The following is an 11573-nucleotide window of genomic DNA, read 5'->3' on the forward strand; positions in this document are numbered from 1 at the left end:
ATTATTTTTTTTTTTTTTTTTTTTTTGAAGATCGATGTTGCTTCCAAGGCGGTTGAAAATTAAGTGACTCGCTGCCCAAAGGTTAGGAAACTACAAAACGCACTCCAAAATTTGCGACGCCACTCGTCAAACAATTCTGACTGTCGCGACATCGCTGTCGTTCTGTTCTAACGGAACACGTAAAGCCACCAAAATGTGCGACTCGCGACGCGGTCAGACCAAAAAGATGATGAAATAGAGACGCTTGTCGCGAAGCAACTTTGTACTGTTGCGGCATCGCCGTCACTCTGACGAGACATGCAAGTCTGCAAAATGTAGCAAAAGACAATGTCGCCTGTTACGCAGCTTGTCCCGCGACGCGGTCAGACCAAAAAGATGATGAAGTAGAGACGCTTGTCGCGAAGCAACTTTGTACCGTTGCGGCATCTCCGTCACTCTGACGAGACACGCAAGTCTGCAAAATGTAGCAAACGACAATGTCGCCTGTTACGCAGCTTGTACCCATATACATGTGTGTATGTGCTTAACGGGAATTGCTGAATTCGGGGGCACGAATACACCCGATTAAATATTTTAAATTCGAGTGAAACTGAAATGCAACACCAACATCAATATCATGGAGTACACATTGACGATTTATACATACATATGTATGTATGTATATGTATGTACATATGTACATGTTTTGTTGTCTTTATCGCTCTGTCCGATACAGTTGGTTCAATCGCAAAATGCACTGGTTTAGCACACTTAACAATCTCTAGCACGATTAGGCAACAATTTATGCATTATTATAAAATTTTTTTTTTTATTACCAATGCAATATTTGTGAATCATTATTTAAATACTTTTCGTTTTTTTTTTTTGTTTTTTTTTTTTTATTAATGAAATATTTGTGAATCTTTATTTAAAACCTTTTTTTTTTTTTTGATACTTAGATACTTATGCATGAACGTAGGTTCCTTCGGGGCACTTTTTCCCGTCCCTGAAGTCGTTAAGCTGCGCCAGTTAACATCTTGGCCAAGACGTGTTCGAGGAAAAAGAGTACCTTTTCACTGTGTTTATTTACTTTTTAGTATTTTTTTATTATAAAATTAAAACCTCCGTCTTGTTTGACGTTCAACACACGATTATCATTTTTATTCGGCGACAATGCCGGTCTCTCCTTCAGTTAATTATGTATATATGTATGAATGTATATATGTATGTAAGTGTCTATATATGTATGTATGGATATATGTATGTGTGTAAATATGTATGTACGTATATATGTAAGTGTCTATATATGGATATAAGTATGTGTGTAAATATGTATGTACGTATATATGTACATATGTGTTATTTGTTGCCCTTTTTGATGTGTTGTCCATGGTTTGTGTAGTTGAAGGTGAATTCGTTGGTGTGGTGACTGGGTAGGTAACTCGTGCGTTGCTTTGCTTTGGGAATGAGGGAAGAAGAAGAACAAATTGTAAAATAGAGAGTAAAATTGTTTTGTTTGTATATTGATGAATTGAGTTGCAGAAAACAAACATGTAAAATTATTATTACCTAGGACTGTTAAAGTCAAAAAATTAAGCTTTTTTCCACTGTGTAAAGTGTTTCTTGACAGACTGTATATTAATATCAAAACTTTAACAAACGCAAATATAATTTTGTTGTTGCGTTGCTTAGTTTTTGATTTCGTTCTATTTTTTGCTCCCACCTGCGCTCTCAATTTACAGTTCATAGTTTGTTTTTGTTTGTGTGGTGTTGGTGCTCTGTATTCTTTTGTTTTCTCTTTTGATCGCGCTCGCGGCCGTTAACTTCGCGCTGGTGACAAGTTTTTGTTGTTGTGTGTTTTAATACAGAAAAAATAAAAATACTCTCTTTTTTTGTTTTCTCTTTCTAATTTGCATGTTGCAGTTAGCTTTTGCCTTGGTTTGTATACGCCTCTCTTAACATATATGTATATACATTTTTCCCTTTTTATTTACATATTGATTTATAATTTGTTTTTGTATAAATCAATTATTTAATAATGTCTGACTGTTGCGAATATAATTGCAATAATCCCAGCAAGACCAGTGAAGACTTTCTTTACTGGTGGCTGTGTGACAATGTAATGCATTTTAAATGTGCTGGTTACACAGTCAAGGTGCGGGATAGTATTGCACAGGGTGGAGGCCTTAAATGTAGCTGTGATTCGTGTCGTGGCTTGTAGTTCGAGATGCAAGTTTTATGAAACGGTGTTCATAAGCTCCAAGAGAAGCTTTTGGCGATGGAGGTTCAATTCAGAAGTTCTAAACTTTTGATTGAATCTCCGACGCGAAAGAGGGCCAGGTTTCAGGGCGCGTCACTCAGTCCGTCGGCACATTCGTCTCTACCAGTTCCGGCTTTCGACATTGACCCCATGTCACCAAATGTACAGCAGCTGATATCGTTTAGGAGTCCGGCTTTGGCAGGTGTGGAGTCTCTTCGCATTTCCCCTGGAAACAGTATCCCACCTACTAACACGCTATCGGTTGTAGTTTCCGAACCGTCCGCGCAAACATCCGTTTTCCGGAATATTGCCAATAAAGTAGTTACAAGAGGAGCTAGTAAAGTGCTGGCTGTTGTAGCCGCTACTGCTGTGCCTAGTATTCCTAGTTCCCTTGTTGTAGTTCCACCCAAAAAGCAAATTTTTATTTCGAAGCTTGATCCAAAAACCACTTCTGAAGAAATCATAGCCTACATCCAGAGCAAAGTTCAAGCACCAAACATTGCTGTGGAAAAGTTCCGTTTTTCATATACTCGGGACATTTCGTCCTTTAAAATAAGTGTCTCCCCAGATCTTTTTGGCCAAATATGTCATAAAGGTTTTTGGCAGGAACACCTTGTTGTAAAAGAGTATACAATAAAAAAGAAGAATCAGCCTCCGATTAGCTTGCTACCTGCCTCTGTGAATAACGTTCCTTCCAGACTGTTCACCTGTTGGCGAGTCAAAAAACTAATTTCGTCCCTAACTCTGGCCTATCAGAAAGTTCGGGGACTAAAGTCTAAACTCTCTAGACTCTATGCAGATAGTATAGCTTTTGACTTTCATATTCTTGCCTTTACTGAGACTTGTCTGAAGCCTGATATTGCCGATGCTTCAATTTTCCCCTCAAAATATTTAATATATAGACATGTTCGGACTATCCGTAATGGTGGTGGCGTTTTGATCGCTGTTGACTCGGCGTTCTCGTCTGAAATTGTCCAGTCCTCCAATCAGGAGATTGAATTTGTTTGTGTTAAAATTTCGTTTAATTCTTTTTCTGCCTATATTACTTGTTCGTACATTCCACCACAGTCCGACTTGGCAGTATACACTCACCGTTTCGAAGCTATTCAACTTATTGTCTCATATCTCTCTGACAAAGACTTGCTCGTTGTTCTGGGAGATTTTAATTTACCTGAGATTGCCTGGACCGTCTCATATGATTCTTTATTACTGTTGCCCTCCTTTTCATATTGTTTCATAGGTGGTCTGCTTGAGTTGTCCCTAACTCAAATAAATCCTGTCCGGAATAGTCGTAACAGATCACTAGATCTGGTATTTGTGTTGGATTCTTCCAACTGCGATGTTTCCAGGACTGATCCCTTAGTTATCCCCGAAGACAACTTTCATCCAACTCTGGATGTAACCATTGACACCGTGTGTGTTATGTCTCGACGTAATAACTCGATGCCTCCAACCCGATGTTTTCGCAAGACAAACTCTACTAAACTTAAAAAACTCTTGTTAACTAATGATTGGACATATCTGTATACTTGCACGGATATGGACTCTGCCATTTCTGTCTTCTATAAAACTCTTGAGTCGTTCTTTGATGTTTGTGTCCCGCGTGTGACTCTAGGGTGGTCTGATAGACATTCTTGGTTCTCACGTGAGTTATGTAACTTGAAGAACGTAAAATCGAGATGTTATAAAAGATTTAAAAAATCCGGTAAAGCATCGGATTTTTCCCTATATGTAGTTGCTCGATCAAATTTTATGGTGCTGAATTCACATTGCTATAAGGATTACCTTCAGCGATGTAAACTTAGGTTTTCTCGCGATCCTAAGCAATTTTAAAAATTTGTCAATGTTAAACGCAAGACATCGGTGCACCCGTCTTACTTGTCTTTCGAAAACAATAAAGCTGACAATGATCAGGCAATTGCCGACATGTTTGCTGATTTTTTCAAAACAACTTATTGCTTTTCGATTTATCAAGCAAATCCTCCTTATCCTCATCACTTGCAATCGTTCAATTGCATTTTAGACCCTGTGTTTGATGAAAGTTCGGTTCTTAGCCTGCTCAGTTCCGCCAAACCAATATATGCACCTGGCCCTGATGGAATACCAGGCTGCGTATTAAGGTTTTGCACAGAGGCCCTATGTAAGCCAATACTTAAGTTGTTTACACTGTCCGTTACATCCTCCGCCTTCGCGCCTATCTGGAAGGAATCATATATAATTCCTCGTCATAAAAAAGGGAAAAAGGTCGAAGCCTCCAATTATAGGGGTATTTCTAAATTGTCTGCCATACCAAAAGCATTCGAGAAAATAATAACATCTCAATTGCAGCATTTTTATAGCTCAATCATTTCGTATTCCCAACATGGGTTTAAAAAACGTAGATCGACAACTACTAACCTGTTAGAATTTACATCTCACTACATCAAAGGGTTCAAGACTGCCGTGCGAACTGACGTCATTTATACTGACTTCAGCAAGGCCTTTGACTCTGTTAATAATACTCTGCTTTTATATAAGTTAAACGCACTTGGCATCCCGAGCCTTTTGCTAGATTGGATGCTTCAATATCTTTCTAAGCGTACACAAAAGGTCCTCTTTAAGTCTTCATTTTCTAAGACCATCCAAGTGACCTCTGGAGTACCTCATGGTAGTCATTTGGGTCGATTGCTATTCACTCTTTTTATAAATGATCTTCCATTGGTAGTGTCACATTCGCGAGTGCTTACTCGTACGCGGATGATGTCAAGCTTTACCTCAGTTTTAAAGACATATCGTCTTCTTGGCTACTTCTTAATGATTTTCAGAGTTGGTTTGAAACCAATCTATTAAACCTTAACGGCTTTAAATGTAAAGTTATGTCTTTTTATAGATGCACTCCATACGTAGCAACTTTTTATCTTAATGACACTGTCTTAGAGCGGTTAGATATTATCAATGACTTAAGTGTTCTTATGGACCATAAATTAACTCTTAATTCTCATATTTCTGCTACATGATGATCTTCCATTGGTAGTGTCGCATTCGCGAGTGCTTACTCGTACGCGGATGATGTCAAGCTTTACCTCAGTTTTAAAGACATATCGTCTTCTTGCCTACTTCAATCGGATCTTAATGATTTTCAGAGTTGCTTTGAAACCAATCTATTAAACCTTAACGGCTTTAAATGTAAAGCTATGTCTTTTTATAGATGCACTCCATACGTAGCAACTTTTTATCTTAATGACACTGTCTTAGAGCGGTTAGATATTATCAATGACTTAAGTGTTCTTATGGACCATAAATTAACTCTTAATTCTCATATTTCTGCTACAGTTAGTAAAGCTATGAATGTTCTTGGGTTTGTAAAACGATGGTCAAAAGAGTTTGACGATCCGTACACAATCAAAATTCTGTATACTTCATTAATCCGTCCTATCTTAGAGCACGGATCTTGCATATGGTCACCTCAATATGAGACGCACCAAAGTAAAATTGAATCTGTTCAAAAGCAATTTCTGCTTTTTGCTCTTCGCGGTCTAAATTGGGATCGCAATGTCAATTTGCCATCATACTCCAGTAGGCTTCTTTTAATCAATCTTCCCTTCCCAATGAACCTTTTCGAGTCCTATGTTCTGAATACAATCTTCTGTATCCCGTTATCAGATCAGAAGCCTCTCTTTCTCTTGTGAAAACCTCTATTTTAGCACATTTAGCTCGTAATTAGCTGTAGTTAATCATATTTTTAATTGTTTGTCCGTTTTGTTTGTATTTGTCCACGCGATCGTGCCGTCCGATATGCGGCTGCGCCCCACGGTCATGGTGTCGTATTGAACGTACTTCGCATTGTACGCATCAACGTCCAGACAATATAAACTCTTTACGTTATGTTTAAAAAATGCGCCACCACAGCTCGTGCATATTTCTGTAGGGCCCATCTTGATGTTTTTTAGGTACGCTTGACGTACAGCACTTCTTCGTCTCTGTGTGCGCAAGTCCCTTTGTTCCTGCATCTCTTCAGGAGACATTGCAGCTCTGGCATCTCTTTTTCTTTGGGATTGTTTTTGGGACTCGGCTACTCGATTCTGAGAGTTTTGCCGAAAGTTTATGACTCGTGCCTCTTTCATATCCTGTATCTGTTGAGCCAGACTTCGAGCTTGTCTTCGAATAACTCTTTCTTGTGCTTGGATTCCGTCTTGTATTTCGACGGTTATTTGCATCCTGTCTTCGGGCAGTATGCTGAGCAGTGTTAGCCTCGTGCTGCATTGAAGCATAAATGGGATCTTGGCGAGCAACAAAGTGGGTTTATGCGTCCCGTTCGCGATCTTCTTGCCTGTACTGATCATCTTGTCGTCGAAAAATATGCAGTATTGGCCTGTTGTTCCTGCTGTCTGTAGGCTCTATTGGCTCAACGATTAGCACGTGCCAATGATTCTTGCCTACCATCTCGTTCCAGTGTTTCCAAATTATTTTGCCGATTGTTTGACATGCGTCGTGTATTTCTCTCACGAACCTTGTTGCCATTATTTTTGCTGGTAAGTAAGAGTCCCATTTGCAGTTTCTCATCGCCGTTGCTCAGCAGATTTTTTCGACAAGCGAGGCATTTTAAAACCTTAAAATTATGCTATATTATAAAATATATATATATTTGGCTAAAAAAGTAATATAATATATTCTGAAAATAAGATAATATGATTTCTGTATGTAAAAAAAGCTGAAAATAAGATAATATGATTATTAGTTAGAAAGAGAGAAGTCTTAAAAAAACTAATGCAAACGCAAAAAATTAATTGGCGATGTTTTCCAAAACTTGGTTTTCCAAAAGTAGCACTGACATCACTCGCGAACGCGAAATTTATCGGAAGCGCACACACTTTTCCAAAAACACAAATTAATATCAAATTTTAAAGTTTTTAATTCTTATTTAAATTCAATTGGAAAACGTGCAATTATTTTTTCTTATTCGTTTTTAATGTGACTTAGCCGCAAATACACTTGTTATAACAACTCAAACTACACTTGTTTGAAATACTGCAAAAATATTAAAAAATAACGAATCAGATAGTATTATTCGCAAATAACATTTTGCACAACACTTAATACAATACTATATCGAAAATCACCGAAGTTAAAATTTTTAAAATTAATTGCCAACCGAATAGCTGTTTATCATCAATTTTGTAGATATGTATGTACATACATACATACCTACATAAATAAGTATGCACATACATACCTATATACGTAAATATTTACGTTCATCCATGTCTACAGTTTACGTAGCCGTGTCTGTGTGTGTATGGGTGTGTTCGTCTGATTTTGAGCTAAGCTCCCTTGCATATTTATAAAGTTACTTTGAAAATGTCAATATTCCCGAATCTTTTGACTGTAGCGCCATACAATATACCACGATTATGAAGAGGAAGAAGAAACAAAAAAAAACACAACTACAATTGGCTTGCTCCAAACTAACGGTACTTTAAATGAGACACTTTTTTCAAGTTATCGTGTTGCATATTTATAAAGTCAGCTTTACTTTACATTGATATCTTAGCTGTAGCTTAAAATTAATTAGGAAAAAAAAATTATAACTAACAAAACACATCGCCACGAGAGCAAATGCCCTTGTCAATGCGGCCGGGCATGCTTGCAACAAGGTTGGCTACCAAACTCTAGTCAATTTTCGTCCATTTATCGAAAAGTGTATTTTTGAGCTCACTTAGTGTGGAAAACTGCCGATTTCCCATATAAGCTCTTTGGGTAAGTATCCCCCAAAGATTTTCCATTGGGGTCAGATCTAGGGAACAGGCAGGCCACTCTAAAACTTTAATGGTTTTGGAGCAAAACCAAGCTTTTGTTTCTCGGCTCACGTGGATTCTTGCGTTATCTTGCTGAAAAGTATGTCGTGCATAGCCATTTTCATCCAAAAATGGTATCAGACTACTCTCCATGGTAGTCGAGGCTTTTCATTTTTGATGACACCAATTTCAGTGATAGGCAACCACTAACAGTAAATGCTCCCCACACCATAATACTCCCACCACCACAGTTTCTTTTGGCAAATTGAAATCGTTTCTTCCTAATATTCTGCCAATAGCTTCAGAAACCATCTGGTCCATCCAAATTCCATTTCTTTTCGTCTGAAAAAATTACCTGAAAATAAACTGCCTTAAAATTTTCGAGTTTGAAATATCCTTTCTTTTGGGGTTACCTCATTCCACATTGTATTCAAATTATTTAATGCGAAACTCAAACGGCCAGTCTTGTGACGAGGCATTAGTTTTGGAATTCATTCATTCATTTTTTCATATAGCAGTATTCCCGAGCGTTTTAGAGTCCGGGAAATGGTAAAAAGCGAAACATTCAGCCCACGTGCCGTACGCGAAAGTGATAGGGACATTGATGAATTGCTTGCATTGCGTTTCATTATAGATCCATAAGAATCAGGGCTTTCAGAAAATTTTGCACAACGGATTGACTACGCCCAATTAGACGTGCAATTCCCCTTCCACTGATACCACTGTCTTTCAACGCTAAAATCGTGTCCTTTTCAATATCGGTAAGTGATTGACCACGAGGGATTTTCACAAATTTATTATTATACCCTTGCAGAGGGTATTATAAAATTGGTCAGATGTTTGTAACGCACAGAAGGAGACGTTTCCGACCCCATAAAGTATATAAATTCTTGATCAGCATGAGAAGCTGAGTTGATATAGCCATTGCCGTCTGTCCGTCCGTCTGTGCGTATGCGTTTTACTCAGCCGTCTTAAGAGCTATCGGGCTGAAATTTGTTTTCGGGGTTTTTTATTACTCGGGAAAAATAAAGTATGAAAACCATCAGGATCGGACCACTATATCATATAGCTCTAGAAGAAACATTTTTATAAAAATTGGAGTATGCTATGAAATTTACATATGTGATATAAAACCCCAGATCCCAAAATTTGAATGTGATCGGATAAATAAAACACAAGTTACAGTCAATATAATAATCGGCTCTGCTCCCAGCTCTGCCGGCAGCGCTGCTTGCTGTCTACTACGTCTTTCGTCATCAGCAGAGTACATGCATACACACACAGACGCATCGCTACATAAACTGTATGTGTATGCGTGCGTTGCTTTGCTTTGGGAATGAGGGAAGAAGAAGAACAAATTGTAAAATAGAGAGTAAAATTGTTTTGTTTGTATGTACAGTGTGCCACTAAAGTCACCGTACTCTTGTTATATTTCCACAAATCACCAGGTAACTTGGCCAAATTTTTGTTAAATTTAAAAAACTTTGAAGTAGGCAACCAAAACAATGATTTTTCGTTTAAGCTGCAAAAGAAAATTAATTACTTTTAATTTAAGTTTGATAACATTGCAACCAATGTAAACATACTCAAATATTCGCCTCAACAAAAGTCTACGTGCTTTTAATTTCTTGAAGTGTCTGGCGCCAGCGTTCTTTTTAGAAATACAGGGATTTTCGAAACATGTGTGCAGAAATAAGCAAATTTATTATAGTTGGCGTGTTTTGCTTGAGCTGGACAAAATTTTCGATATTAATAGAAAAAATGCCTCGAAAAGAGTTATCACTTGATGATCGTGAAAGAATCCTGGAACTCCACACAAAGCAGCAGAAATCGTATGCAGAGATAGCTAAGATAATGGGTTGAAGCAAATCCACTATTCAAACTGTCATTGGGCGACTCAAATACGAGGGACGCATTAAAAATAACAAAAGATCCGGCCGGCCACCTGCACTTTCTGATCGTGACAAGCGCACAATTAAACATTTGGTGGGCAAAGATCCGTTTTGTAGCGCAGTGAAGATTGCATCAGAAATAGGTCGCAACATTGACAAGGAGGTGCACCCGGAAACAGTCCGTAGAGCGATCAAAACGTACAATTTCAGGTCCTACACTCCTCGCAAGAAGCCACTCGTAAATTTAATAAATAGGAGAAAGCGCTTAGAGTTTGCCAAAGCTTATGTGGACAAACCAATTGACTTCTGGCGGTAGGTAATTTTCTCAGATGAGTCAAAGAATAATATATTTGGCTCAGACGGGCGTTTCCGCGTATGAAGCAGACCAGGAGAAGCCCTTTGTCCAAAGAATACGAGTAAAACCGTAAAACACGGCGGCGGTGGTATTATGGATTGGGGCTGCATCAGGAGTCGGAAATTTGGAATTTATTGACGGAGTGATGGACCAATATGTGTAAATTGACATTTTGAAAAAATGAGAAGCTGGGAATAGGTTCCGAACCAGAGCCCGGCACTCATATCCCCCGGGGGACGAACACCTTCGGCACCTCGTATGCGTGTAACCGAACGGCTGCCGAAGTCCTCACACAGAGGATGAGGGTTGATTTAGTTTCCCTCAGCATTTCGACGCAAGCACATCTATGTCGCTTTGCTCGATCGCTACACATGAAAAAATCAATCCCTTCATTCTTTTTATGTAACTGGTAACTTTTGCAAAAATATTGTAATATAATCATATTATGCAAATATTCCACTTACATCATCGAATCTTCCAGCATCGGCCGAAGTAGGTAAAAAGGGTGCAATTTCATAGCATTCTACCTGCAATTGCGGTTTCTTGCACTTGTCGTTGCTTAGAAATGCATACGATAAAAAAAGAGAATGGGAAGTGGGACAAAAAATCAATCTTTAGCAAAACTAGGTAAAAAGGGTTAACACGCTACCTAAAAGTCAAGATTTTCGCGAATCCGCAGTCCACTTTTTAGTCGTAATTGACCCTTCAATTTGTATGAAAGGGTTTTCTATCGCATTTCTAATTTTTTTGCTTTCATCACATGCAATTTGCGCAGTGTAAAGCAACTTACGCACACAAGCAAGTGCACACATACTACTACATCTTTTCAGCGCTCTCTTTGTGCCGGGCCCTGCCCTAAACACAAGGCAATGAACACCAGGCTTTACCTCGCGTACAACACTCCACACCTTTTGGAGACGCCACCACAGAGCCCGGATATCAATCCGATTGAACATCTGTGGAATATGCTGGAACAAAAAATTAGGAAGCACCATATTACCAACAAAAACCTCCTGAGAGAGGCATTGTACCAAGAGTGGTGCGCAATGGATCCAAATTATATTGTAAAACTGGTGATGTCAATGCTAATTCGTCTCAAAGAGGAGATTAAGATGAAGGGTTATCCCACTAGATACTAAGTTTAAAGTTTTCATAAAAATAATGTTCCTTATAGTTAATAAGTTTATAGCGGTTTGTAAGAGTACCTAGACTTATATTGAAGCAGATATTGAAGATACGTTTGTTTTGGATTAATGTTATTATATCAAGTTATAAATTTTACTATTTTTTTTTCATTATTTAAGAGAAAATAT

This window comes from Drosophila willistoni, unplaced genomic scaffold (assembly GCF_018902025.1).
Source record: "Drosophila willistoni isolate 14030-0811.24 unplaced genomic scaffold, UCI_dwil_1.1 Seg129, whole genome shotgun sequence".
Classification (NCBI taxonomy): Eukaryota; Metazoa; Arthropoda; class Insecta; order Diptera; family Drosophilidae; genus Drosophila; species Drosophila willistoni.